The sequence below is a fragment of the Taeniopygia guttata genome, chromosome W, assembly GCF_048771995.1.
Source record: "Taeniopygia guttata chromosome W, bTaeGut7.mat, whole genome shotgun sequence".
In the NCBI taxonomy this organism is placed as follows: domain Eukaryota; kingdom Metazoa; phylum Chordata; class Aves; order Passeriformes; family Estrildidae; genus Taeniopygia; species Taeniopygia guttata.
This window is the reverse complement of record NC_133064.1, coordinates 26,237,834-26,263,160: the sequence shown is the minus strand read 5'-3', so window position 1 is coordinate 26,263,160 and position 25,327 is coordinate 26,237,834. Positions and strand designations below refer to the sequence as shown.

At 43.8% G+C, this 25,327-nt stretch overlaps 1 long non-coding RNA gene across 1 annotated transcript in view; it reads left to right on the top strand.

The window, feature by feature from the left end:
* Positions 1–24,999, top strand: part of LOC116806910 (uncharacterized) — a 33,282-nt gene extending 8,283 nt beyond the window's left edge. Inside the window, exons 2-3 of the long non-coding RNA XR_004365973.3 lie at positions 18,218–18,430; positions 24,243–24,999. This is a non-coding gene — a long non-coding RNA (uncharacterized lncRNA). The remainder of the gene's footprint in view (positions 1–18,217; positions 18,431–24,242) is intronic.
* The last annotated feature ends 328 nt before the right edge of the window (positions 25,000–25,327 follow it).

Genomic DNA, 25,327 nt, shown 5'->3' with positions numbered 1-25,327 from the left:
AAGGAGCAGTAAAATACCCCTTAAGTTAATGTTTTAAAAAGGCTGCACAGCCCCATGCAGCCGCAAGCAGCATGCCTCTGTAGTTTTTAGAAACCGCACGGCAGCAGCGGAGGCAGCAGTGCCGGCTCGGAGGGAGCGGGGGGGCTCTGCCTGCCCCTGCCCTTTGCAGCGGTGCGGGGCGGCTTCAGTTTCCCCGCGGTGGGAGGAGGGTGAGAGGGCTCCTACCTACCCCAATGGCGGCAGGGGGCAGCAGCGGCTCCCGGTAGCGGGGGGGAGCATGGCTCGGGCTTTCCTGCCCTGCATGGGCGGTGGAGGAGCCGCGGCTCGGGCTTCCCTGCCACGCGTGGGCAGCACTGGTCGCCGCTCAGCCACATGGCATGGAGAAACCCGTTCCTGCAGGCGGCACTTTTTAAAAACAGCACAAGCTACTGCTACTACTCTGCAGGGCTGAAATATAAGAGCTTTTCGCTTCTCGACCATGGTTTTTGGAAATCGGTAGCAAATTTGTTTTGTTTCTGGTCAGTATAAAGTTGTGCTGTGCATTTTACGCCTAAAATGGGAGTGGGACAATGAGGAGCTAAATTATGCCAGGCTATGTGAATATGCCAGTGCGCGGCTATTCCCTATTAAAACCTCTGGCAGCAAGGTAAGCTCGGAAAAAACTTGTGAACCCCTAGAAAACCTGCCCCCCCCCATACAAGGTTCCCCCAGTTCAAGCACTGGTCCCGGCAGCCCTCCCATCAGCGCCCCCGGCTCAGTCTGCACCACCACCTAATACACAAGTCTCTAATGCAGGCGCTCCGGGACCGTCTCAGCCCCCAACCCCCCCCTTCTGCACAGCACAGGGAGACACACACACATGCACACCACACCGGGGAAAATCCATCTCCTCCTGCCAGTAGAACTTAGCAGAAAACGAGGAGAGAAAACATGGGAGATAGCAATGATGAAAGGGACAGACCTAATTTATACCCTTTAAGGGAAGTCCCCACAGCTCCCTGAATCATCGAGTTTATAAATGTTCCCATCAACAAAGGGGATATAAGGGCTTTCAAAAAGAAAATGGGAAAATTAAGATGATCCGTTGGGGGTGGCAGAAAGGCTGGACAAATTTTTGTGAAATAGTATATATTCATATGATGATATCTCAGCTATATTAAAATCCTTGTTTAATGCTAAAAAACGAGATGTGATAAGGCAGGCTGCCATCAAGGACTAAGAATTCAAGAACCCTCAGGGCGGGAGCAGGGCGGAAAAGTGGCCAAAACAAAGACCATCATAGAACGCTCAAGTAGAAGCGAACCGGGCGAAAATGATCAGACTAAAGAACATAGTAATACAAAGGGACAAAATATTAGCAAGGCCTTAGGAGAATGCCAGGGGAAGGATGAAACTCCTACGGATTGGCTGGAGAGGCTCAGGAAAAGTCTTCAAATGTATTCCGGTACTGACCCTGAATCCCCTGTGGGGGCGGTCCTTTTAAAAACACAATTCGTTACTAAATCATGGGAGGACATTCGAAGGAAGTTAGAAAAAATCAATAATTGGCAAAAGAAGAGTTTACAAGAACTATTGAGGGAAGCACAAAAGGTGTATATGAGGAGGGATGAGGAGAAACAAAAAACGCAGGCCAAGGTGTTAGTAACAGCAGTAAGAGAAGCACAAACACAAACGTCTGAGATATCAGCTCCAGCCCGGAAAGCCGGCACACACACAAAAGACAAACAAACAGGTAAGTGCACCTGAATGCTTTTACTGTAAAAAGAAAGGCCCCCTCAAGAAGGATTGTAAGAAACGAATAAAGGATGAAAAGGTCTTTCAAGAAAAATAGAGGTGTCAGGGGCTTTATAATTTAGGGTCACGGACATCGTGAGAGCCCTTGATAAAATTAAAAGTTAGACCCCAAAAACAGGAGCTGGTCTTTTTAGTTGATTCTAGAGCATTAAAAACCACAGTTCAAAGACTGCCCCCTGGATGTATCAAAGGTAAGGATTTCATGACTGTGATTGGGGCTAAAGGGGAGCCCTTTCAAGTCCCCCTCCTAAAGAATGTAGAAGTAAAATCTGATAATAAAATCTGTGCTGGGGATGTTTTATTAGTGGAAGAAACAGAATACAATTTATTGGGAAGGGATTTAATGGTAATAATAAGAATAAATATAATTGCAAAGGACTCACAACTCATGGTAAGTTTATACAACCTAACTACTAAAGATAAAAAGAAAATTAATCCCAGGGTCTGACACACTCCAGGGGAAGCTAGAAAATTAAACATAGAACCAATTCACATTGAAATTGAGAGACCAGAACGCCCCATACAGGTAAAGCAGTATCCCATCCCTCTAGAGAGAAGGAAGGGATTGAGACCAATAATCAAAGACTTTAAAAAAAGGGGGCACCTTAGAGCCCCGCATGTCCAGACATAACAGACCTATATTAGCAATACAAAACCTGATAACAGTTACCCACAGTCTCTAATCCTTATACTCTATTATAGTGTAATTAACCTAAAAGATGCCTTTTTAGACTTGTCCTCTCGTTAAAAAAAGTTGGGACTACTTTGCCTTCCAGTGGGAAGACCTAGAGACACAAAACAACAATTAAGATAAACTTCTCTCCCTCAGAAGTTTGTAGACTCACCAAATCTTTTTGATCAGGCCGTTAGAAGGTGCTTAGCAAATTTGTGCCAGTCCCTGGAACCAAACTATTACAATATGTAGACGACTTATTAGCAGCTGGCTCTAATGAAGACAAAGTGAGGACTAGAACTATAGCTCTGTTAAACTTCCTGGGAAGACGAAAGTTAAAAGTTCGAAAATCTAAATTACAATTCACTAAACCTAAAGTAAAATACTTGAGACATTAGTTGACAAAAGAAAAAATAAACTAGACCCAGACTGGGTAGCAGAGATAATTGCATTGCCCCCCCCCCAGACAAAAAAGGAGATCAGGCAATTGCTAAGGCTTTTGAGTTTTTGCAGACAGTGGATCGAAGGGTACAGCGAAAAGGTAAGGTTCTTATATGAAAACTTACCACAGACACTTAAGTAGAATGAAAAAGATGAAGAGAGTTACAGAAGATTAAAAGAAACCCTCATGGCAGCTCCAATATTAAGTCTCCCTAACCTAAAAAGGCCCTTCCAGCTTTCTGTGGATGTGAGCAACCACACTGCCCACAGGGTTCTGACCCAGGACTGGGCAGGGGCCAAGAAACCGGTCAGATATCTATCCAAACTGCTAGACCATGTCGGCAAGAGATAGCCCACCTGCTTACAAGCAAAAAGTTGACAAGTGGCTGACAGATGCCAGGCTTCTGAAATATAAAGCTATTCTAATCCATTCCCAGGGCCTAGAGCTAGGGAAAAGAAAAAAAAAAAAAACCAATCAAACAACAACAAAAAAAACCACAAAAAAAACAAAGAAGAAAAAAAAAAAGCAAAGAAAAACCCTGGCACAAAGTCCTACCCAGTTCTTGTTTGGGGCAGTCCCAGGGGACACACCCCTCCCCCCCCCCCCCCCATGACTGTGCTAAAATGGTAGAATTACAGACCAAAATACGACCTAATTTAGAAGAAGAACTCGGGGAAAGGGAGAAATGGTTTGTAGATAGATCTACAAGGGTGGTAGAAGGAAAAAGCAAGTTAGTATATACAGTCATAGATGGGAAGACGGGAGAGGTGGCAGGATCTGGGCCCCTAAGGGCAGGGTGGTCAGCTCAGGCTTGTAAGCTGTATGCAGTACACAGGGCTTTGCTAAGACTTAGAAGGGAAAAAGGGGACAATTTTCACTAAATCCAAATATGCATTTGGGGTGGTGCATACCTTTGGGAAAATTTGGGGAAAAAAGAGGTCTGCTAAACACACAGAGAAACAAAGAGGCAAAAAGCGCTGCTTTGTAAAAAGTAAGTGCCCCAGAGGTTGGAAAAGGAGAAGCTCAAACCCCGCCCCCCCCCCCCACCCCCCAGAAAAGAGATAGAGGCTTATCGGAAGATCAGAGGACGATTAGAAAGAGGTAAGTAGAAGTTACCAGATGGGAGGGAATTGTCAAAAGAATACACTAGGAAAATTTTTTTTTAATTACATCAGCAAACACAATGAGGCTCCCCGAGCTCTAGCTGAGCAATTTCTATGATTCTTTAGCTGCAAAGGTATATATGAATTAGCTAAAAAAGAGGTGCAGGGGTGTATAACTTGCAAAAAATGAATTGTGCTAACTCCCAAAAGTTAATGGGGAGTCGTCCAGCAGCTTACCGGCCTTTTAAAAGGGTCCAGGTAGATTTCACTAATCTACCCAAGGTCGGGAGATATAAATTCTTATTAGTCATAGTAGACAAACTAACCCACTGGGTGGAAGCTTTCCCAAGCTCCCGGGCTACAGCCCAAACAGTATGCCTGTAGGGCATCCGGGAGTAAAGAATAGACAGATACAACCATACCTTATAGCATTGAATAAGAATCTCAAGGGGGTGATCATGCAGCACAGCACCCCACCCCCCCTAGACTTCTTGACATATAAGATACAGCAATAAGTAAAATACAGCCTGAAGACAAAATACTGGTAAAAACATTAAAAGAGTCAACATTCACACCTCATTAAGAGGGACCCTATATTATCCTTTTAACTACAGATACTGCTATACAAACTGCAGAAAAGGGGCAGACACACACGTCAAGAGTGAAAAAAGTCTATCTCCAAGACCGGGCACCAGAGTGGAAAATCACCTCCCGCCCAGAAATTTGAAAATAACCCTGCCCCAGCCAAGTAAATGACTGAGAGCATCTCTATCAAAAGTTCTGTGCCAGAGTGTAACTATTATCCTCTCATACATTTCTCTTGCAAATATTGTCATAAAGTTTGAACTGTTCATTACTGAATTAAAACAAGTGGGTTGTGTGGGAAGTGCTTTGAGCAGGAGGAAGACCTGACTAGCCGTTTTCTGGTAATAGCCACAAGGTTAAAATTGTTCTATATAGATTCAATAATCTAGGTTTTGTTTTTTTTCTTTTTCTCTCATCAAAAGGGATTAAGGGGGAAATTACAAACAAAAGCTAAAATTATTATTTTTGAGTGTCATAGGTCAAACAATGTACCCTGCAGTGCAGACATTGGTAAACTACACCGGTAAGGCATTTTAAACAAAGGTATGCGGCTCGGCCTTGGTATGAAACCACAGACAAAGATTCCTGCTGCCAAGAAGATGGTTTACCCTGCAGCTGGAGGCACCCCAGCGGGCACTGGGAACGGCAGAGGGATTCTAGCAGTGGGAATTAGTCCTGGCGAGCCTAAGCCTAACCTCGTGCCTCAGTAACGTCCCCAATCCTGGGAAGGGGGAACTCAGTGGCAAATACCCAGAAGAAATCGCCTCTTACCTCATAAAACTGCAGCAGGGGTGAGCCTCATAAACGTTGTCTTGACACAAACACTCAACAGGGAGTGTACAAATTCAAAGCAAAAACATACCTTGAAAACGGACAGTCAGCTCATAAACTGCATCAAAAGAGCACATAGGAAATCTCAATTCCAGTTTATAACAGATATAATTGTACCATATGGGTTAGGGAAAGCAGGAGTCTGTCTTTGTAACTTATTTTCAAGCTAATTCACTGTGTCATAACCCAAAAAATTTGGTATGTGTGTAACAGAAAAAAAACCTACTGGTGGGTGCTAGATAAGTGAGTAATTAAAACAAATAAAAGGGAAGACACAAACCCACAAATCTTACCATAAAATCCCAGATAAAGACTAAAATATAGGGAATTTAAAAAAAAAATATATATAAACTCTGTAGATTTATATCAAATAAAATAAAAATTAGGGCACAAATCAATAGGTTAATATAACAGGTGGGGGATTGTTATGTGTAGTAGATATAATTCGTGCCATTTCTAATATGATATATGTGATATTGAATATTTGTTAGAGTATACACGTTTGTATGAGGATTCCCCCCCCCCCACCCTCACAGGCGAGACTGGGTGTATTTTGGAAACTGATTTACAAGTAAGAAGGTACAGCTCGCCAGGAGATGGGCCATGTCTGGGGAGATACAGAAACCCCAGGTGCTAATCGTTCGCGTGAATGACCTGAGATGGATATCATGGAAATCCTTGGGCAGATACATGTGAATCAACAAACTCCAGACACTGAATTGTTCTCCCTCATCACCAAAAAGAAAATCTTATTAACATATGGACTCTGAATACAAGAAAAGACTGATTGCTGAAATCTTGGCCACAGGCGGAATTTTCCCTATAAAAACCGCTTGTGCCAGGATGGAGGTGTGGGCATGAGGAAAACCTCTGATGAGGCTGACTCCTTGTTGCACACCCAGGGCCGACCCCGGGCTCGGCTCTGTTCTTTCCTTGTGGCTGGCTAGATAGAATTTGATTGCAAAATAAATATTTTATTTTTCATATTAATTTGGCTGGACACATTTTCATTTATAACAGGGTGATACATGCATTTGGGAAGTTATGGGAAGAAAGAGGTTTATTAACCTGCAGAGGAAAATCGTTAGCTCATGAGAGCCTAATTTCTTGCCTATTGGAAGTGGTGAATTTACCAAAAGGGGTGGCAATAATACATGTTAGAGGACACTAGGCAGGATGCTCAGAAGAGGCAATAGGTAACTGACTGGCTGCTGAAGAAGCTTTGAAAGCTGCACTGTTGCCAGAAATCTCTTAAGATCCTCCCTTTGCTCCTAGTAACCCCACCCTTGCCAGAGAAACACTCTTTGCCATCAGAGGAACTTGAGATAATTAGAAAGAGTGGGGCAGAGGAAAGAGGATGTCCTAGGGTGACTTTATGATGCTTGTATCCCCATTCGTCTGTTTAGCCCAAAAATTAGTTTTTCACCTTTAAGACTAGTTCTGAGAGTGAAGGGGAGGAGAGAAGAAGCACAGAGTTTGTTTTCAGAAACTGCACTCACTCCTCCAGCTTCCGGCTCCTGGACTGTGCTGTCTTCAGCACGGACAGATGGCGGTAGAGAGCTCTCTTTGCTTTTAGTTGTTTTTTAGCTAGCTGAGGCAGAGAAGTTCCGTAGACTGTGGGTTTCTTTTTCTCTTAGAACTTTTTAAACCTGCTCTAGACTGAACACCCAAAAGAGCACCGGCAGCTCACACCTATAGTCCACTGGGGCCTGGCCTGGGTTGCGGCATTTCCAGTGCCAGAGAGACTGATAACAAACTTAGTGAGCCGAACTACAGCCCATGAAAGGGACTTTCTGAGTTTGTCATCTCTTTTGGAGCAGCAGAAGGTTTTATTGTTTAATATTATTCTATTTTTTTTCCTTTTTTTTTTTTTCCCCCACTGGTAAATACTTTGCCTATTAAAGAAACGGTCTTTTTCCACTTTTCTCCAAGGAAATATTTTCCCGAATCAGTTAAGGGAGGGGCCACTTAAATCTGCTTTCTAGAGGAACCTCTTTGTTGCCCTGATTTTTAAAAGTGTTAAGTTTTCTTTTATAGTTCTTTTGAAAGTTTTAAAGTTCTCATAAAACTGCTTTAGCCTTCTGATAATGTTTACATATTTGAGAGTCAGAGTTCCCACACAATTTCATGTATAAATATAATAGTTTACATATTTCTCTGGGGGTGGAGAGAAATTATTGTTTGATCTTTGGACCAGTGTGGTTGGAGAGGTGGTAATTCCATCCTCCAATCCACAGTCACCTTTGGAATTCTATAAATAGCCGATGTTTGAATAAAACTGTGTCTTTTTCTCTTTTGAGCTTACCGAGCTTCTGTGTACTCATTTCGTGTCCAATAGTGACATCCCTTTAGAGGTTTTTGCCCAAATTTGCCCTAAACCAGGACAAATAAAATTTTTGGCACCCAACGCGTGGCTCGAGAAAACAGAAAAACCTATACTGATTACATTTTAGTTGTACTTACTCTGTATTGAGATAAAACAGTCAATAGCCATGTTACTTGAATTCATAATGTCTCTCTGGGTAGAGGCCTTCATGTGTTTCTGGTCCCTAGGCTTTTTTTAGGTTTTAATACCTTTCTGGTCCCTAGGCTTATTCTCTTATCTGGAGGTAGATCAATATTGTCCCTAACATGTAATTTTTACATTAGAGGGGAGCGGATTAGAATAGCTATTGTGCTGGGCTCAGTGATAATGATTTATAGGGAGTTTATAAAGGAACTAGAGTCTGTTCAAGATATGTATAGTTTATAGTTTCTTCATCCTACCCTACATCCTAGTTTCAATAACATGTTTTGGGGGTTTATTAGTAATTGCGCCCAGTTTGTTAGAGGAAGAGCAGGGGATGAGGCTTTTCAGCCTTTCCTTTTCTTCTTCTCCTTTAAATCTGTTATGTTACTTTCTGAGAATGTTCAATTCCCCCCAAATGTTAAAGAGACCACTTTCCTGGTATTTGATCTAGTAAGTTTCCTTTATACGGTCTTCAGCTTCTTTAGAATGAGGGCTGAGATTTCCAGAGGAGCTGATGAGACCCCTGACCCAAAAGTAAACCCAAGTGTGGAAAATGCTGACTTGTGTGGAGAATGGGAGGATATGAACCAAACCCTAAAAGAATTTTCTGATTCCATAGCCTGAGATTTTCCATGTGAACAAATTCAGACCCCAGCTGAGGTGGGGAAATACTTGAAAGAGAAGTGCCATGATGACTCTAAGGAGAACAAGATCATTGCAATAAGCTAAGCCCCAGCATATGCTTATCGCACGCTGCTAGATACTGTAGGGCAGCAAATAGAAGCACGGGGGCAGGGCAATAAATCAGCAGCTACCGCAGCCACTCAAACTGCAGCCAACACCCCAGCTACTCAGGTTGCAGCTAAACCACAGAGTGAGCTTCAACCAATAGCTATTGTTCCTACCACGAGAGGCAGAAAACACACAACCAAAACCAATTAGTCAATAGACGATGATGATCTCAGGGAAGGACCCTCAAAGCCAATTGCTGACACAAAATTGGAAGTCAGTATTGAGTCCTTTTCCTTAAAAGACCTTCGTAGCCTAAGAAAAAATTACACTCGGCGACCTGATTAATCTATAGTTAGTTAGTCCATCTTTGAAATGCTACAAGTGACAATTCTGGATGGTACTGAAACAAGGCATTTGGGATCCCTGTCACATGATCCAGTTATCGACCAAAGAATTATTAGCGGGACTAACCCTCATAGTCTCTGGGCATGGGTCCTGGGACATGTGGCACAAAGATATCTGTGTGCAGATGATCTCTATGCAGCAAACCCAATAGAAGACCATAGAAAAAAATATTCAACGCTTGAGAAAAATGGCAGTAGCAGAGATTGTCTTCTCAGATAACCTAAACACTAGGAATCCAGACTTGATACCATGTACATCCGTAATGTAGTTAAAACTTATATTACTTAAGCCACAAAAATATGCTTCTGCTTTAGCAATAATAAAGCAAGATGACAAGGCAGACACCGTGCTTGATATGGCCAAGAAGCTCTGAGCATATGCAGATACTGTGCATGGCCCAACACATGCAAAAATCGCAATTCTGTAAACACGTCTACAGAAATTAGAAAATAAGATAAACTCACAAAAAACTCAGAGAAGAGATTAAAGAAGACCTTCTCCAAATCTCAGCAATACAAATCAGAAGTTCCGGTACCAAATACAGATGTCCCCCAAATAGGGAGAAAATGTACACTCCTCAAACTAAGCTATAGTTCTTCATACATAATTATAAAGAAAACATGAAGAGATGGGATAAAAAATATACTACTGCTCAAGCACAACAAATGCTTGAATTAAAAGACAAGACTCAGAGAAGTTCCACCACAAAAGAGCCAGCTCCAATAGTCCATAGCCAAACTGCCAAGTATGATGATGATGACAACACGTCCAATCCCTGTTGCTGATGAATAAGAAACGACACAAACTCACCAGAAGGCTGGTTTGCACAGCAACATCTTTATTACGAAAATTCTCTCTTTTTATAGACTGTTTCAATATAGACAGACCAGATTGATCAATTAATCAATGCATTTCACCTAATTGGATAATTAACAAAAACACCTTTCTTATAAACAATCTTTAGAAAAAACAGGAAAACAGAGTAGGAAAACACCACCTGCAGATTGTTTATCATAACAAGCTATCATAGTTTCTCTACAACTCCCTGAAGTCTCACAAGTCAGCTGTGAGAAAACTTATCTGGTTTTCTTGGTCTCTGACCAGACTGTCACATGCATAGATCCCCTTGAAGGAACCTCAAAGACATATGCCCAGGGAAGGAAGGATAACCAGGCTTAGAGGAACCCTGCCTCTAACCAAATACAAGCTAGGGAAAACTGTGGTTTTTAGGCTATGTAGATTCGTTAACCTAGTAAATCAGAACCACAAAAATATGAAGCCTTAGTCAACACTAGTGCACGGTGCAAATTAATCCCATCGAGACGTGGGGGCGGAATCTGTTTCTATTGCTGGCGTGACATAGAGATCACAAGATTTTACTTAGGTAGAAGCTGATGTGAGCCTGACTAGAAATGAGTGAAAGAAACACCCTATTGTGACTGGCCCAGAGCCCCAAGCATTTTGGGCATAGACTTCCTCCAAAGTAGATGTTTTAAAGACCCAAAGAGACTCAAGTGGGCAATTAAGATAGCAGCTATAGAGACAGAAGGCGTCAATCAATTAAACACCTTGCCTAGACTATCAGAAAACCTATCTACAATAAGATTCCTAAAGGTAGAAGACCAACAAATACCAATTGCCACCTCAACAATGCACTGCCAACAGTACAGAAGAACTCAAAATGCCATAATCCCCATCCACAAAATGATCCATGAGCTGGAGAGCCAAGGGATAGTCAACAAAACCCACTCACCCTTCAACAGCCCCATTTAGCCTATCCACAAATCTGAAGGAGAATAGAAATTGACTATAGACTATCATTCCTTGAATGAAATTACTCCAACACTGAGCGCTGCCGTGCCAAACATGCTAGGATTCCAATATGAGCTAGAATCCAAGGCATCAAAGTAGTATGCTACTATTAACATTGCCAATGCATATTTCTCCATTCCTTTAGCAACAGAATGCAAGCCTCAGTTTGCCTTAACGTAGAGAGGAATGCAGTACACCCAAAACTAATTGCCCCAAAAGTAGAAGCACAGTCCCACCATCTGCCATAGACTAATTCAGACTACACTAAAAAAGAGTGAATCTCAAAAACATCTACAATACATTGATGACATGATTGTGTAGGAGAACACGATAACAGAAGTGTTTAAGAAAAGAGAGAAAATTATCCAAATTCTCCTAGAAGCCAATTTTGCCATCAAGAAGAACAAAATTAAGGAACCTATTCAAGAAAGCCAATTCCTGTGAGTAAAGTGGCAAGACTGACAGCGTCAGATTCCCACCAATGTCATCAACAAGATCACAACAATGTCTCCACCAACCAACAAAAAAGAAACACAAGCTTTCCTAAGCGCCATAGGCTTTTGGAGAATGCATGTTCCTAAATACAGCCAAATTGTAAGCCCTCTTTACCTAGTCACCCACAAAAAGAACACTTTCCAATAGTGCCCTGAACAACAACAAGCCTTTACCCAAATCAAGCAAGAGATCACTCATACAATAGCCCTTAGCCTAATCAAGACAAAACCAAATATAAAGAATGTGCTCTACTCTACAGCCGGGAGCCATGGTCTATCCTAAAGCCTTTGGCAGAAGGTACCTAGTAAGACTTGAAGCTGATCACTCTCACCATTGAGTCAGGAATGGGAAGAAAGGCAACACTTGACTCCATACATTTCAAGAGGCAAAAGGCTCCGTTATTACAATCTCACAACATTTATAACCAACATTGTTCACCCAAAACCTGATTGATTCTTAATCAATACCCCTCACATGATTGGCTAATCAAGGAAACACCCTTTGTTAAACATCTTATGAGAAAACAACTGTTCAAAACACCAGCTGCAAGATTGTTTTAATTCCTTCTCTCAGCCTTCTCAAAACTCCCCAGAACAATTCCTGGGAAAGTTTATTTGTTTGTCTCTCTGACCAGGCTGTCAGTATTCACAGACCACTAAGATTTTAAAGTTGAAGCTACAGAAAGTCTGAAGCTACCTACATTCCAAGAAAAAAAAAAAATAAAAAAAAAATAGCAGCCTTTAAAGAAGTCCAAGCCACCTCAAAAGTAATAGACACTAAAACACAACTCCTGGCACTCCGACTACCTGTGCTAGGGTGGATGTTCAAAGCAAAAATTCCCTCTACCCACCACGTCATCAATGCCACTGTGCTGGTTTCACTTTGAAACTGGGTAGAAACACTAAGTTTGTGTAGTGGTTTTGGTTCTCTAATTTAAGATTTTTCCAATTTTAAAATTTCTCAGCTTAATGTACCAAAGACTGTGTTATGTTTTGGTATTGGCCAATCACCAATGTATACACTTCCTGTTGTGAGATAGGATTAGGAGAAAGGTAAAGTAGGCTCAAAACTTTAAAAGGGTATAAAGAAAATTTTATTAACAGTAACTAAAAGAAAAAAAGGAGTAAGAATCAAGACAAACCTTTCCTAACACTTCTCATCCCCCCACAACCTTTTTTTTTTTTTCTACTGATAATGTAAAGAAACAAAACCTAAAAGTTCGAGTGAGTTTATCACTTTTAAAATAGTCTTTCTTCAGTTCACTTAGGGAGACAAGTCCCTCTTGTTAATGTTATGGAGACTTCTCCACAAGAGGAAAAACAGTTCTCTGTTGGTTCTCAATTTGGTTATGAATAGCAGCTGCACAGGGGAAATCTGCTATTGTGAAGCCCCTCCTATTTTCTACAAGCCTTCCCATAGTTTGTTTATGGGTGTCCTAGTTCAGGGCAAATTTGGGGAAAGAACCCCAAAAGGGTTCCTTTAGGAAAGCAGATTTAATTGGCCCCACCCCAAAACCAGTTCGGGAAAGATACCTTTTTGGAGAAAAGTGGAAAAAAACTGTTTATTAAACAAGCAAACTTAAAACAATATTAAACAATAAAACTTCTTGCCACTCCAAGAGAGAGACAAACTCAGAAAAATCCCCCCGGGCTGCAGCTCGGCTCACTCAGTCTCTGATCAGTCCCTCCAGTGCTGGAGATGCCACGGCCCAGGCCTGGCCTGCTGGGCCACAGGTGCAAGCTTCTGCTGCTCTTCTGGTGTTCAGTCCAGAGCAGGTCCAAAGAAAGGGAAAAAAACCACAGTCTAGGGAACTTCTTTGCCTCAGCTAGCTAAAACTAACTAGAAAAAGCAAAGGAGAGCTCTGTCTCGCTGTCTGTCTGTCTGCGGACAACACAGTCTAGGAGCAGAAATGTGGAGGAGGGAGTGCAGTTCTTGAAAACAAACTGCGCGCTTCTTCCCCCCCCACCCCCCCTTCACTCCTGGAACAAGTTTTAAAGGTGTAGAACTTATTATTCAACATAAACAGGGCAGACGATTGGGGATAAAGGCATCATACAGTCAACCTAGGACATTCCACCCCTTATCCCCATATTGTCAGCTTACTACTAAAACCAATATATATATTCAAACCCTACAAGCAGATACATTATACATCTAATATATAGCTATACACAGACAATGGCAATAATATTCAGCAAACAGTGATATTTATATATAGTTCTCACTTAATAATCAGATTTTCCTGAGGTATATATTGTGTTCTTTCATCTTTCTGCATTATCTACGATGTACAACTTGGTCTCTGAGCAAAGACAATCTTATTAATGGGTTTGTTTGTACTTGAGGCAGAATTGATGTATACTGTCTTCCTTAACAAACCTCTGACATGAACTACTGGGACTTTGTCTCTATTTACTATATGTAAAAGCTGAGATTTGGCAGGGCCCAATCGACTGGTAGAGCCTCGGGTGTTAACTAACTAGGTTGCTTTTACCAGATTCTGCTCCCAGATCTTGAAAGATCCCCCACCCAATGCTTTTAAGGTGGTTTTTAACAGTCTGTTGTACCTCTCTATTTTTTTTGTAGATGGTGCATGGTAGGGAATATGGTACACTCACTTAATACCGTGTTCTCTAGCTCAGGTGTTGATAAGACTGTTCTTGAAATGAGTCCCATTGTCTGACTTAATTTTTTTAGGGGTACTATGTCTTTAAAGGATTTGCTTCTTAAGGTTTAGAATGGTGTTACAGGCCGTAGAATGAGGCACGGGATAGGTTTCTAACTATCTTGTGGTGGCTTCTATCATGGTGGGCCACATAACACTTGCCGTGGCATGTCTGGGGCAGTGTGATGTAGTCAATCTGCCAGGCCTCTTCATAGATGTATTTGGACCACCACCCACCATACCATAGGGGCTTCACCTGCTTGGCCTGTTTTATGGTAGCACTTGTCTCACAGTTATGGATTACCTGACAAATACTGTCTATGGTTAAATCTACTCCTTGGTTTTGTGACCACTTAAAAGTGGCATCTTTATTCTGATGGCTTGAAACATTATGGGCCTATTGTGCTAAGAACAATTTTTTCTTGTGTTGCTAATCTAAGTCTATCTTTGATACACCTATTTTTGCAGCCTGATCTACCTGCTGGTTGTTTTGGTGCTCCTTATTGGCTCTGCTCTTGGGGACATGGGCATTTATATGGCGAACTTTCACAGGTAGCTTCTCTACCCTGGTAGTAATGTCTTTCTACTCATCAGCAGCTCAAATTGGTTTTCCTCTACGCTGCTAATTAGCTTTTTTCTACTTCTCCAGCCACCCACACAGAGCATTGGCTACCATCCATGAATCAGTGTAGAGGTAGAGCTTTGCACACTTCTCCCTTTCAGCAATGTCCAGGGCCAGTTGAACGGCTTTGAGTTTAGCGAGTTGACTTGATCTACCCTCCCCTTCAGTAGCTTCTTCAACCTGTTCTGTGGGACTTTATACGGCTGCTTTCTACTTCCGTTTCATTCCCACAATGCGGAAAGAACCATCAGTGAAAAGCGCATAATGTGTTTTTTTCTGTTTGTAGTTGGTTATACAGTGGGGCTTCTTCAGCATGTGTTACTTTTTCTTCTTCTTTATTAGCGAGACTAAAGTTTTTACTTTCAGGCTAGTTTGTAATTATCTCTAAAATTTTAGGGTGATTCAGTTTTCCAATCCGGGCGTGCTGTGTGATAAGGGCAATTTACTTGCTCCATGTGGCATTGGTGTCATGGTGGGTAGAGGAAACTGTTGTTTGAACATCCACCCCAGCACTGATAGTTGGGGTGCCAGGAGAAGTTGTGCTTCTGTACCGATCACCTCTGAGGCGGCTTGGACGCTTTTATAGGCTGCTAAAATTTCTTTTTCTGTTGGAGTATAGTTGGCTTCAGACCCTCTATAGCTCCGACTCCAAAATCCCAGTGGTCGGCCTCGAGTCTCATCAGGCACCTTCTGCAAAAGGCTCCAGGGCAAACCATGACTCCTGGATGCAGAGTAGAGCACGTTCTTTACATCTGGTCCTGTCCTGACTGGGCCAAGGGCTACCGCATGGGCGATCTCATGCTTGATCTGGGTAAAGACTTGCTGCTGTTCAGGGCTCTAGTGGAAAGTGTTCTTCTTGCAGGTGATAAGTAGAGAGGGCTCACAATCTGGCTATACTCGGGAATGTATATTCTCTAAAAACCTATGGTGTCTAGGAAAGCTTGTGTTTACTTCTTGCTGGTTGGTGGAGACATCACTGTGATCTTGTTGATGATATCTGTAGGACTTTGACACTGTCTATCTTGCCACTTCACTCCCAGGAACTGGATTTCTCGAGCAGGTCTCTTGACTTTGCTCTTCTTGATGGCAAAACTGGCTTTCAGGAGACTCTGGATGATTTTTTTTCCTTTCTCAAACACCTCTGTGTGGGACACAGATTCAGTCAAAGAAAGAAACTGAAAGTTTCTAGCCAGGCAGACGCCTGGGAAAGAGCTGGATAAGAATGTAAATAATTCTTTATCTCTCTTGTTTTTCACATTGTTTATAGTTAAGTTCTATCACTGTGCGTCAAGCACTTTTTCACCAATGCTCTTAGTTGTTTTCACTTCAGAACCAATGGATTTGGTCCTCACGAAGCTCTGTATAAAAGAGACGCGGGGGAGGGGCGCCCACAGGGCACAGCGGCTCCGCCCTGCGATCCGGCGGCCGATAGCCCCGAGTTGGACAATGAGTCCAGCCCTTCGTCCCCTCCAGACTGTACCGAACTCTGCCCCTCCGAGGGAGAGCTGGCGGCGGGGAGGGGGGGGGGGGGGGCATCGGCTTGGTCCCCAGCAGCACCACTGCTGCTGGTCCCGGAGCGAAAGAGGGGGGTGGGGCCGCAAGTCAGGGAGCTGTGCAGCGATCGGTTGTATTCTGCAGCAGCGCAGACATTCTGGGACAGGGGGGCAGCCCCTTGCACTGGGCGGGCGTGGGTGGTGCAGGGAGCCTCGGAGCTCGGGTGAAATTCTATATTCCCGGGGAAACGGCCCCTTCTCACACCCTTCGTGTCCTGCTCTTGTGGTTCGCAGAGCAGGATGCCGGGGAGCTGTGGAAGAAACCATGGCTGGGTGGGGTGGGGGAAGGGCAGAGGCTCCGAGGAATTGCTGGGTTTCTCGCAGCCTGTTGGGAGCGTGCACTGAAATATAAGTTTGGGGGAGGTCACTCATTTATTGATGGTCTTCAGGAAATACCAAAGAGAAGCTGGGGGCCGAGCTGGGTGACTCTTGGCTCAGCAGAGTGCCTGGGCTCCCCCCAGCCGGGTTTGAGACACTTGGCCCTGCCCACGGGGCCGGGTCCTCCGCCTTGCCAAGCATCGCTGGGTCCTAAAGCCCGCTGCTGGCTCTTAAAAAAAAAAAAAAAAAAAAAAATAAAAGGCGGAAAGAGCTGTGTTTTCACTAACAGCTCAAAGTACTGGGAAGTCACGAATCAACCTCAGCCCAAGTGATTGAATTAAGGGCTGTGGCCATGGCATTTCAGAGATTTCATGGCATTTCAGAGGTTTCTCAAGTGTTGTGAATTTGGTCCTTTCTGAATTGGGTCAGTTTCACTCAATTGTTTTGAAAGCCTTGAGGATGTAATTTGGATCTGAGTTCAATTTCACCACTCAAGCTGTCCATTGAGGACATGACTGCATAGGCAAAGCCTTGCATGATTCTTTTATTAAGTGCACACACCTTGCAAAAGCAATTCTGATGAATGCTAATCAAGGCTTCACCTGCTGCACCTTACTGGCTGGGAGAAATCCCAGAGGCCTAAAGGCTTTGCAGCTGTGGCAAAGTAATGTTACTTATCTTGCCAAATTCAAATTTGGCTGATTTGGGTATGTGCACGTGTTGTAAATACCTTTTTCCTTTTCTTCTGTCAGGTCATACTCACACTGGGAAATGGGTTTTGACAAGTTGGACTGCCAGTCCTTTGACAGTCTGACAGTGAGTTGTTACTATCTTAGAGTTGGTAACTGATTCCTTGAAAATTATAAGTTTGGAAGCTCTTTGACCGATCTGAGCCAACATCCAATGAAGTTTTGAATTATCAACTAGTGAACCTCGGAGTCGTGTTTGTCCTCTTCTCTGCAAGGTGCCCTGACAAACACCGCCTCCTTCTTTAAACTAAAGAAGAGGACATGTGGGACTCAGATTCAGTCAAAGAAAGGAACTGAAAGTTTCTAGCCAGGCAGACGCCTGGGAAAGAGCTGGATAAGAATGTAAATAACTCTTTATCTCTCTTGTTGTTCACATTGTTTATAGTTAAGTTCTATCACTGTGCACCAAGCACTCTGCACCAATGGTTTAGGTTGTTTTCACTTCAGAACCAATGGGTTTGGTCCTCACGAAGCTCTGTATAAAAAAGCAGTGTATTTTGAATAAATCGGAGTCTTATTTTCACAGCCTTCTGATTCAAGTCTATTCATTCCCATCCTGCCTCGACAGCGACACCTCTGCTGTTGTCTTCCCCCACACAATGATATTGTAGATGTTCTGGAGCCTTACCCTTTTCTAGTGCAGTCTGGATCAGTTCATGGCAGATGGTGGGGCTGTGTTTCCACCCCTGGGGCAGTCGGTTCCAGGTGTACTTCACGCCCCTCCAGGTGAAAGCAAACTGTGGCCTGCATTCTGCTGCTAGAGGAATGGAGAAAAATGCATTAGCAATATTAGTAGTGGCATACCACTTTGCTGCCTTGGACTCCAGCTTGTACTGGAGTTCCAGCATGTCTGGCACAGCAGCACTCAGCGGTGGAGTCACTTCATTCAATGCACGGTAGTCTACTGTTAATCTTTTATTTTCTTTCAGATTTACGCACAGGCCAGATGGGGCTGTTGAAGGGTGAGTGGGTTTTGCTGACCACCCCTTGGCTCTCTAGCTCATGGATCATTTTGTGGATGGGGATCACGGCATCTTGATTTGTTCAGTACTGCTGGCGGTGCACTGTTGAGGCGGTAATTGGTACTCGTTGCTCTTCTACCTTCAAGAGTCCTACTGCAGATGGGTTTTCTGATAGTCCAGGTAAGCTGTTTAATTGCTTGATGCTCTCTGTTTTTATAGCTGCTATTCTAAATGCCTGCCTGAGTCCCTTTGGGTCTTTGAAATACCCACTTCGGAGGAAGTCTATGCCTAAAATACATGGGGCCTCTGGGCCAGTTACAATAGACTGTTTCTTCTACTCATTTCTTGTCAGACTGATCTCAGCTTCCACTGAAGTAAAGTCTTGTGATCCCCCTGTCACACCAGCAATAGAAATAGGTTCTGCCCCCACATATTTTGATGGGATTAATGTGCACTGTGCACCAGTGTCGACTAAAGCTTTATATACTTGTGGTTCTGATGTGCCAGGCCAATGAATCTACACAGTCTAAAAAATACGGTTTTCCCTAGCCTCTACCTGGCTAGAGGCAGGGCCCCTCTAAGCCTGGTGTTCCTTTTTTTCTGGGGCATATGTCTTGGAGGTTCCTTCAAGGGGATTGAAAATATCGTTCTCATCATCATATACGGCAGTTTGGTTATGGGTCACTGGAGCTGCTTTCCTTTTGGTGAAACTTCCTCTCGGAGTCTTGCCTCCCTTCAATTTACGCACCCATTGTGCCAGAGCAGCAGTAGGTTTCTCATCTCATTTCCTCATATTTTCTCTACAATCACGCAGGAAGAACCACAGCTCAGCTCGTGAAGTGTACCTTCTTTCCTTATCTGGGGAACGGTTGCGTTGGGTACCAGGACCTCTAATCTGTACTGCTGAGACTTGGAGAAAACCCTCTTTCATCTCTTCTTTGAGTTTCTTATGATTTTCCTCTATCTTGTCTTCTAGTTTCTGCAGACGTGTTTCCACTGCTCAGTTCTGGCATGTGTTGGGCCATGTACGGCATCTGCATATGCTCGGAGCTTCTTTGCTATATCGAGCACAGTCTCCTCACCATCATCTCACTTTATTATTGTTACAGCAGAAGCATATTCATGTGGCCTAAGTCTTATAAGTTTTTGCCACATTACGGATGTACACGGTACTAAGTCTGGATTTACAGTATCTATATTATCTGAGAAGACAATCTCTGCCACTGCCATTTCTTCCAAGCGTTGAATTCCTTGTTCTATAGTCTTCTACTGGGTTTGCTGCATATAAAGATCATCTGCACACAGGGATTTTTGTGCTATACTTTCCAGAACCCGTGCCCAGAGGCTGCGAGGGTTAGCCCCCCTCATCATTCTTTGGTTAATAACAGGATCATGTGACAGGGATCCCAAATGTCTCGCTTCACTACTATCTAGAACTGTAGCCTCACCTGCAGCATCTCAAAGACAGACTAACCAACTAATTATAGACTCATCAGGTCGCCGAGTGTAATTCTTTCTTAGGCCACAAAGGTCCTTCAGGGAATAGGACTTAGTAGTGGCTTCCAATCCTGCCTCAGTTGCCCTAACTCCGGCTTTTGTGTCAGTAATTAGCTTTGAGGGTCCTTCTCCTGGATCATTATCATTAGTCCCTGGCCAGTTAGCTTTGCTTTTCTTCTTTCCCGCAGCAACTTACAGTGGCTTAGGGTTACTGTCTGGTTTAGCTACAGCATGAGTAAGTAGGGTGCTGTCTGCAGCCTGAGTGACTGGGATAGCTGCTGGTTTATCTCCCTGCCCCCCTGCCTCTGTCTGCCTGCTTACAGTATCTAGCAGTGTGCGATAAGCATAAGCCAAGGCCCAGCTTATTGCAATGATCCTTTTCTCATTAGAGTAATCATGGCACTTTTCTTTTAGGTATTTCGCCACCTCACCTGGGTTCTGAATTTGTTCACATGGAAAATTCTACTCTACAGGGTCAGAAAATTTCTTTAGGGTCTGGCCTATATTTTTCCATTCTCCACACCACTCAGGATTTTCCACACCTGGGTGAGGGGTTTCATCAGCTCCTCTGAACATCTCAGCCTTCACTCTAGAGAAGCTGCAGGCTGTATAAAGGAAGTTTACCAGGGAGTTTACCAGAATAAATACCAGAAAGATGGTCTCTTTAACATTCAGGGAAAACTGAACATTTTTAAAAAGTGACATAACAAATTCAAAAGAGAAAAAGGCAAGGAGAGGCTGGAAAACTTTATCCCCTGCTCCTCCTTTAACAAACCGGGTGCAATTACTAATAAACCCCCAGAACATACTACTGGAACTAGGATGCAGGGTAGGACGAAAAAACCATAAACTATATATATCTTGAATAGACTCCAGTATTTTTACAAGAGCTTTTTAAATCACTATTACTAAGCCCAGCACAATAGCTATTTTAATCTGTGCTCTTCTACTGTAAAAACTACATCTAAGGGACAAGAATCTTAGTGACCAGAAAAGTACGAAAACCTTAAAAAAGCCTAGAGACCAGAACCACATGAAGGCCTCTACCCCAAGAGACATTATGAATGTAAGTAACATGGTTACTGACTGCTTTAACCCACTACAAAATAAGCACAACTAACATGCAATTAGTAAAGGAATAAAGGTTTTTTTGTACTTTCTCAAGCCCCATGTTGGGCGCCAATAAATGTATTTGTCCTGGTTCAGGGCAAATTTGGGGAAAGAACCCCAAAAGGGTTCCTTTAGGAAAGCAGATTTAATTGGCCCCACCCCAAAACCAGTTCGGGAAAGATACCTTTTTGGAGAAAAGTGGAAAAAAACTGTTTATTAAACAAGCAAACTTAAAACAATATTAAACAATAAAACTTCTTGCCACTCCAAGAGAGAGACAAACTCAGAAAAATCCCCCCGGGCTGCAGCTCGGCTCACTCAGTCTCTGATCAGTCCCTCCAGTGCTGGAAATGCCACGGCCCAGGCCCGGCCTGCTGGGCCACAGGTGTGAGCTGCAGCTGCTCTTCTGGTGTTCAGTCCAGTGCAGGTCTAAAGAAAGGGAAAAAAAACACAGTCTAGGGACCTTCTTTGCCTCAGCTAGCTAAAACTAACTAGAAAAAGCAAAGGAGAGCTCTGTCTCGCTGTCAGTCCGTCTGTGGACAACACAGTCTAGGAGCAGAAATGTGGAGGAGGGAGTGCAGTTCTTGAAAACAAACTGCACGCTTCTTCCCCCCCCCTCCCCCCCTTCACTCCTGGAACAAGTTTTAAAGATGTAGAACTTATTATTCAACATAAACAGGGCAGACGATTGGGGATAAAGGCATCATACAGTTAACCTAGGACAATGGTTTATGGGATATTAGTTTAAAGATGAGTTGGTCAAAGGTAAAAGTTCTCATTATCTATTTCTAAAATCATCTTCATTTCTGGGAATAGAAATCTCCTAGGGGCACAGGTCTACTCTTCTCTCTTTTTCTGCTCAAACTTTTCATGGGATTACAGCTACTTTAATATCTGTTTACTTTAGCATGGAGGCCTTTGCTTGTTATCAATTTGGACTCTTCATCTCCCCATAGTTTCATGTGTTATAGGGAAAAGAGTCTTTTCTCCATAGTTTATAAGAGGATTTCAGCTCTAAAATCAAGGTATCTCCTCATCCCTCCCATCTGCAACTTAACTTCTTTCTCACTGATCATGATGTTTTCATGTTGTTCCTTTACATGTTTGTATCTTGTTCTTTTCTCTTACTCGAGGGAGGATTGAAGTACTGAAAGAGTTAACATGTTACCTGTGAAATGAACAGGGATTATGCCTTTATTAATGTTCAGCTCTTTATTAAAAATATTAGCTGGGCAGGGGGCTCAGCACAGAGCTCGCCCCCACTGTTGTAGCTTTTTCCCAGTAGCCAAAGGTGGAGAAGGCGTGCAGTCTGTCCCTGAAGTCTTCGTGGCACACTGGTGTCCGAACCCTGGCCTGGTTCAGGGGTTCCGTGTGGTGGTAAAGTCTCTCCTCCAACCCCTGCTTCCAAAGAAAACTCAGCAGTCTCTTGTTGTTTGGTCTCAAGGCAGTTTATTGTAAGCTATCTAAAAGATTGTCTTCTCTGGCTACTGTGGTTTGGTCATCAGCTCAGGCAGAGGCACACACACACCCCTGAAACCCTCTCTGTCTGCTGTCTTCTTCTCTCTCCCCACCCCTGGCTGCTGCTATCTTTTATATGATACATTACGTGATACATGTTTACAGTTTTTCCCCAATACCTACTACCTATATTAAATGGTGCTTTTCTATTTTAAACCAATCCATAAGTGCCAACATCATCAAGAACATGGAGGCAAGGAAGAAGAAAGAGGAGGAACAGGACCGGCCTACATTCCTCCATCTTAAAACCTCTGAGCCCCATGTACAAAGTAAAAACCCGCCTGTACAGGTGTTAAAACCCCCTTGTACAATACAAAAAAATTCTTCCCTCTACTTTGTAACTACTTCTACTATAATATCTAAACTTTTGTGAATTCTCATTCTACCTGCAAAGTTGGTAAGTCATTCCATGGCTCAAACTCAAAATCACAGCTGAAATGAACTGGGTCTATGCCTTTATTAATAGTCAGCTCTTTATTAAAAAGTCAGCTCGGCAGGGGGCTCAACAAGGAGCTCACCCCGCTGTTGTAGCTTTTCCGGTAGCCGAAGGGTGAGCAGGCGTGCAGAGTCTATCCCAGGACTCTGGTGAGCAGGCGTGCAGAGTCTGTCCCAGGACTCTCCCTGGCACGCTGGTAGCTGGAGGTGAAGAGGTGTGCAGTCCGTATCTGAAGTCCCAGCAGACCGTCCTCTCTCCTTTCCTCCCGACACACTGGTGGCCGCGGGGTGAGGGGATGTGCAGAGCCTGCTGCCGAAGTCCAGCAACAGCTATCCCTCTCCTTCCCTCCTGGTAACACCAGGAAATGTGTGTGTGCTTTGCTCCTGCTTCCCACAGCCCAGTCCAGTCTGGTCCTCTGTAGGTTATGGTGACAGGTCAAACACAGACTAGGGATGGGGTTCCCTTTTCCCCAACGAGCACACCCATCCAGCCCCCTCCACTGTGCCCATCTTTTCCATTTAGGGGTGTTTTTCATCCCCAAAACCCCCTCCCATGATTCCACTGGATTATTTTGCATCCCAGTCCTAGAATGGTAGTGAGGGTGGGGGGAGGTAGGTGATTCCCAGGAACAATTAGCTAATTAACATTTCAATGTCAGTACTTAGCCCAAGCCAAGTGTCCCAGCAAGGCTGTTTTGTTCATAACAACAGCTGTTTCCAGCTGCCTGACAGGGTCTAAAGTGCTTCTGACCTGCACCTGGAACCTCCAAAAATGTCTGAGGGACATTTTGAGTTCCAACAAACTGTTGCTGGAGGTGAAGAGGTGTGCAGTCTGTATCTGAAGTCCCGTCCTCTACCCTTTCCTCCTGGCACACGAGCCAAGGTCTGTTGGCGAAGTCCAGCAGCAGCTATCCCATCTCCTTTCCTCCTGGTAACACCAGGAAGTGCTGCTTCTTGGTTCCTGCTTCCCACACCCCAGTCCAGTCCAGTTCTCTGGAGGCTATGGTGACAGGTCAGACATAGACTAGGGATGTGGTTCCCTTTTCACCAACCAGTGCACCCATCCAGCCCCCTCCACTGTGCCCAGCCTTCCATTTAGGGGTGTTTTCATCCCCAAAACCCCCTCCCATGATTCCACTGGTCCCTCTATTTTGCATCCCAGTCCTACAATGGCAGTGGGGGGGGGGGGGGGGGGGTGTAGGTGATTTCCAGGAGCAATTAGCTAATTAACATTTCAATATCACTGCTTAGCTCAAGCCAGCAGTGTCCCAGTATTACCATGGGAACCAGGAAGGCACTTTTGTTCATAACAACCTGGGTCCTTCAGATGGTCACCTGACCCACCTGTAACTTGTGGCAGGAGCTGCAGCTGGGGCTGTGTCAGGATCGACTTCATGGTTGGTTTTTTTGTTTTCTGTGTGTTCAATTCCAGATGCAGGTCCACTCTGTGCAGCAGCAGGGCTTCTTCTGGTCTCAGCCATGCTGGGGGAGGGGACTTGATGGTAAGATCTTATCTACGGCCTGCCCTGCTCTGGCCGGGGCTCTGCAGCCTCCCCCACATTCCTGCCCGGAAACTGCTGGGGCTCAGCCCAGCCAGAATGGGGTTCAGTGTCTCCCGGAGCCCCCACAGCAGAGTCTGCCCGGCCTGGCCCGGGACAGGACCTAGCAAGCTTCCCGGGCCTGGCCAGGATGGGACCCGGCAGGCCCGGGGTGTGTTACCTTCTTGCTGGCTGGGAAAGAAAGAGAAAGTTCCCAGGTTTCTTTCGTCTTTAACATGTGTCTTTCACAGAGGCATGTCTAGCTTTTCAGTGGTTCAACAGACTGTTAGTTACGCAAAAAGTTTTTACATCACTTCCCTACATTCCTCCCATGTCAAAACCATGACAGCCACATAGAGCAAATTAATGGCCCTCATCACACAGCGTGCCCATATTAGAAAAATTAATCACCATAGGATTTTAGAGATAATTACAAATTAGCCTAAAAGTAAAAACTTTAGTCTCTCTAACGAAAAAGAACAAGAAGTAACATGTACTAAAGAAGCTGCATCATACAACCAACTACCAACAGAAGAAACATGTTATGCTCTTTTTGCTAATAGTTCTTGCTGCATTGTAATAATAAAACAAAAGTAGAAAACAACCATATAGAGCCCAACATGACAAATCACAAAAGCTACTGAAAGAGAAGATAGATCGAGCCAACTCACAGAACTCAAAGCCGTTCAACTAGCCCTAGACATTGCTAAAAGAGAGAAGTAGCTATAGCTCTATCTCTACACCGATTCATAGATAGTAGCCAATGCTCTGTGGGGATGGCTGGAGTAGTAGAAAAAAGCTAATTAGCAGTATAGAAGAAAACCAATTTGAGATGCTGAAGATTAAAAAAATATCACTACCAAGGTAAAAAAACTGCCTATAAAAGTCTGCCTAGTGGATGCCCATGTACCCAAGAGTAGAGCTAATAAGGAGCACCAAAACAATAAGCAAGTAGATCAAGTTACAAAGATAGAAGTGT